The 5000-nt window shown below is 53.5% G+C and overlaps 1 non-coding gene across 1 annotated transcript in view; it reads left to right on the plus strand.

The window, feature by feature from the left end:
- Positions 1–3307: 3307 nt before the first annotated feature.
- LOC126448136 (small subunit ribosomal RNA) overlaps positions 3308–5000 on the plus strand; it is a 1909-nt gene continuing 216 nt past the window's right edge. The window contains exon 1 of the ribosomal RNA XR_007584011.1: positions 3308–5000. This exon is cut by the window's right edge and continues 216 nt beyond it. This is a non-coding gene — a ribosomal RNA (small subunit ribosomal RNA).

A 5000-nucleotide genomic window follows, 5' to 3' on the forward strand; every position in this document is an offset into this window, starting at 1 on the left:
TGCCTTAACCTAACCCATGTTGTGCCTTAACCTAACCCACGTTGTGCCTTAACCTAACCTACGTTGTGCCTTAACCTAACCCATGTTGTGCCTTAACCTAACCCATGTTGTGCCTTAACCTAACCCATGTTGTGCCTTAACCTAACCCATGTTGTGCCTTAACCTAACCCATGTTGTGCCTTAACCTAACCCATGTTGTGCCTTAACCTAACCCATGGTGTGCCTTAACCTAACCCATGTTGTGCCTTAACCTAACCCATGTTGTGCCTTAACCTAACCCACGTTGTGCCTTAACCTAACCCACGTTGTGCCTTAACCTAACCCACGTTGTGCCTTAACCTAACCCACGTTGTGCCTTAACCTAACCTACGTTGTGCCTTAACCTAACCCATGTTGTGCCTTAACCTAACCCATGTTGTGCCTTAACCTAACCCATGTTGTGCCTTAACCTAACCCATGTTGTGCCTTAACCTAACCCATGTTGTGCCTTAACCTAACCCATGGTGTGCCTTAACCTAACCCATGGTGTGCCTTAACCTAACCCATGGTGTGCCTTAACCTAACCCATGTTGTGCCTTAACCTAACCCATGTTGTGCCTTAACCTAACCCATGTTGTGCCTTAACCTAACCCATGTTGTGCCTTAACCTAACCCATGTTGTGCCTTAACCTAACCCATGTTGTGCCTTAACCTAACCCATGTTGTGCCTTAACCTAACCCATGTTGTGCCTTAACCTAACCCATGTTGTGCCTTAACCTAACCCATGTTGTGCCTTAACCTAACCCATGTTGTGCCTTAACCTAACCCATGTTGTGCCTTAACCTAACCCATGTTGTGCCTTAACCTAACCCATGTTGTGCCTTAACCTAACCCATGTTGTGCCTTAACCTAACCCATGTTGTGCCTTAACCTAACCCATGTTGTGCCTTAACCTAACCCATGTTGTGCCTTAACCTAACCCATGTTGTGCCTTAACCTAACCCATGTTGTGCCTTAACCTAACCCATGTTGTGCCTTAACCTAACCCATGTTGTGCCTTAACCTAACCCATGTTGTGCCTTAACCTAACCCATGTTGTGCCTTAACCTAACCCATGTTGTGCCTTAACCTAACCCATGTTGTGCCTTAACCTAACCCATGTTGTGCCTTAACCTAACCCATGTTGTGCCTTAACCTAACCCATGTTGTGCCTTAACCTAACCCATGTTGTGCCTTAACCTAACCCATGTTGTGCCTTAACCTAACCCATGTTGTGCCTTAACCTAACCCATGTTGTGCCTTAACGTAACCCATGTTGTGCCTTAACCTAACCCATGTTGTGCCTTAACCTAACCCATGTTGTGCCTTAACGTAACCCATGTTGTGCCTTAACGTAACCCATGTTGTGCCTTAACGTAACCCATGTTGTGCCTTAACCTAACCTATAATGTGCCTTAACCTAACCTAAAGTGCGCCGTAACCTAAACTATATTGCGCCTTAACCTGACGCACGTTGTCGCTGAACCTGCTCTGTAATTGTTATGCAACCCGTTAAAGTAGTGTAGTGTTGCCTAACCGCAACCCTCGCAATATAGTTCGCTACTCGCACTGCCCGGTCCCCTGTGTATCGCGTCATGTTAAACACCTTGCAGGTGTTGCTGACTTTCCACATGCTCCTGCTATACACTGTAGTGTGGATAGCAGCAGGACGTACATGCCCCCCCCCCTTCCCCCCTGCCTTCGCAAGCTGGTCGGTGAGAAGTTTGCATGTTCAATGCCCTTCGCATGCCGACGTACTCAGCCTACGTTGTGGTACGGCCTGTCACCTGTCCGCCGATGTACGCAAAACCCACAAACTGTACTGCACATTGCTCCGTATGTACTGAATGATACATCGTGGCCCATGTGACCGTATGACGACAGCGCCTAGCAACGGCGGACCATACAGTCCAAATATTGTGCACGCAGCTACGTGTCGTCTCCCTATAAGAGCTGGATTGCAGTGTGGTACGCCATACAGACGTGTGGGAGGAACGGACGCCCTGGATGGCGATCAGCATGAGCAGTCTGTTGATGTAGTGGAGCGTGTATTCGGACGTAGTCGTCTCTTCTCACACACCGTGATAGCATGTTGCACCGCGTTCCACATCTGCGACATGCTGCAGAGGCGGGCTGACAGTCGTTCGCGCAATGGACACCGCATACGTACGGGGTCTACCTTCCACGTGTTCTCTAGGCGTGCACATGTTGTTGCGTCTATGTGGGCAGACGTAGTGTGTTGTGACACCTGACACAGGCATGCAATACTCGTTGCAAATGGCGATGGACGTGTACGTTTGCTGGTGACGTTACGCAAATGAACAACCGGTAACCCGTTGTGGTGCGGTTGTTCTCGCTAGAGGTGAATCAGTGTTGGCGACGATCGGTCGAGCTATTAACCGGTTGTTTCAGGGATACCCACCATGCCCACGAACGTGAAAGGGGACCCACCATGCCCACGAACGTGAAAGGGGATCTGGGTGTGAGGCGATACGCGGCGGTGGCTGGGTGGGACCGTCCCCGGCCGGTGAGGGGGGGCCGCCCGGCGTGCTGGCAGCGCGGTGCGTGGGCGCACGCGCTACAGCCGGCTGGTGGGGGCGGCCGGTGGCAGGCGCGCCGGCCGACGGACGCGGCAGGCGGCGCAGCTGCGCGCCGGCGCCCCCTGCTCGCGGCGCCTTGCGGCCAAAGTAGGTCCTCGCGGGCCCGGTGCGAAGCGCGGTGGCCATCTGCAGTGTGCTGGTCCGATTGAGGACTTTGTGCGCTGAGGATGCGCCGCCGCCCGGCGCTCGGCGCCGCGACGCCGTCTGCTGCTCGGTCGCCCCAGCGGTTCTCGCAGGTGGTTTGTATCGCAGCTGTGCGGACGTGTTGGCGCGTGCGCTGTGCTGGGAGAGTTCGCTTCGGCACCCAAGTAGGGCTTTTGTCCTTCTGTGGCGCTGGCGTTGGAGCTGCCGGTCACCGTAGGTGGCGCGTGTTGTCTCCCGCCGGCAATGCCACGACAGCACGCTCCCGGGCCTCTGTCGGCAGCGGCAAGCTCAGTTGGGAGCACGGGTGGTCGCACCTAAAGCGTCTACTCGCCTAACTCCGGGCGATTGCGCCTCTCTCGAACCCGACCAAGTACTTAGGACGGCGCTGCGCGCCGCCGGGACCTGAGAGGGTTTCGAGGTGTGTTGTGCAGGGGAGCTCAGCCTCCTCCTGTTTGCAGAATAATTGAGCGGACGCTTGCGTGTTCGCGCGGGCCCCCGGGACACACTCCCGGGCGGCCGGCTGCTCAGCTCTAGTTGACGCAGCTCCCTGGTTGATCCTGCCAGTAGTCATATGCTTGTCTCAAAGATTAAGCCATGCATGTCTCAGTACAAGCCGCATTAAGGTGAAACCGCGAATGGCTCATTAAATCAGTTATGGTTCCTTAGATCGTACCCACGTTACTTGGATAACTGTGGTAATTCTAGAGCTAATACATGCAAACAGAGTCCCGACCAGAGATGGAAGGGACGCTTTTATTAGATCAAAACCAATCGGTCGGCTCGTCCGGTCCGTTTGCCTTGGTGACTCTGAATAACTTAGGGCTGATCGCACGGTCCTCGTACCGGCGACGCATCTTTCAAATGTCTGCCTTATCAACTGTCGATGGTAGGTTCTGCGCCTACCATGGTTGTAACGGGTAACGGGGAATCAGGGTTCGATTCCGGAGAGGGAGCCTGAGAAACGGCTACCACATCCAAGGAAGGCAGCAGGCGCGCAAATTACCCACTCCCGGCACGGGGAGGTAGTGACGAAAAATAACGATACGGGACTCATCCGAGGCCCCGTAATCGGAATGAGTACACTTTAAATCCTTTAACGAGTATCTATTGGAGGGCAAGTCTGGTGCCAGCAGCCGCGGTAATTCCAGCTCCAATAGCGTATATTAAAGTTGTTGCGGTTAAAAAGCTCGTAGTTGGATTTGTGTCCCACGCTGTTGGTTCACCGCCCGTCGGTGTTTAACTGGCATGTATCGTGGGACGTCCTGCCGGTGGGGCGAGCCGAAGGCGTGCGACCGCCTCGTGCGTGCTCGTGCGTCCCGAGGCGGACCCCGTTGAAATCCTACCAGGGTGCTCTTTATTGAGTGTCTCGGTGGGCCGGCACGTTTACTTTGAACAAATTAGAGTGCTTAAAGCAGGCAAGCCCGCCTGAATACTGTGTGCATGGAATAATGGAATAGGACCTCGGTTCTATTTTGTTGGTTTTCGGAACCCGAGGTAATGATTAATAGGGACAGGCGGGGGCATTCGTATTGCGACGTTAGAGGTGAAATTCTTGGATCGTCGCAAGACGAACAGAAGCGAAAGCATTTGCCAAGTATGTTTTCATTAATCAAGAACGAAAGTTAGAGGTTCGAAGGCGATCAGATACCGCCCTAGTTCTAACCATAAACGATGCCAGCCAGCGATCCGCCGCAGTTCCTCCGATGACTCGGCGGGCAGCCTCCGGGAAACCAAAGCTTTTGGGTTCCGGGGGAAGTATGGTTGCAAAGCTGAAACTTAAAGGAATTGACGGAAGGGCACCACCAGGAGTGGAGCCTGCGGCTTAATTTGACTCAACACGGGAAACCTCACCAGGCCCGGACACCGGAAGGATTGACAGATTGATAGCTCTTTCTTGATTCGGTGGGTGGTGGTGCATGGCCGTTCTTAGTTGGTGGAGCGATTTGTCTGGTTAATTCCGATAACGAACGAGACTCTAGCCTGCTAACTAGTCGCGTGACATCCTTCGTGCTGTCAGCGATTACTTTTCTTCTTAGAGGGACAGGCGGCTTCTAGCCGCACGAGATTGAGCAATAACAGGTCTGTGATGCCCTTAGATGTTCTGGGCCGCACGCGCGCTACACTGAAGGAATCAGCGTGTCTTCCTAGGCCGAAAGGTCGGGGTAACCCGCTGAACCTCCTTCGTGCTAGGGATTGGGGCTTGCAATTGTTCCCCATGAACGAGGAATTCCCAGTAA

This window comes from Schistocerca serialis, unplaced genomic scaffold (assembly GCF_023864345.2).
Source record: "Schistocerca serialis cubense isolate TAMUIC-IGC-003099 unplaced genomic scaffold, iqSchSeri2.2 HiC_scaffold_568, whole genome shotgun sequence".
In the NCBI taxonomy this organism is placed as follows: domain Eukaryota; kingdom Metazoa; phylum Arthropoda; class Insecta; order Orthoptera; family Acrididae; genus Schistocerca; species Schistocerca serialis.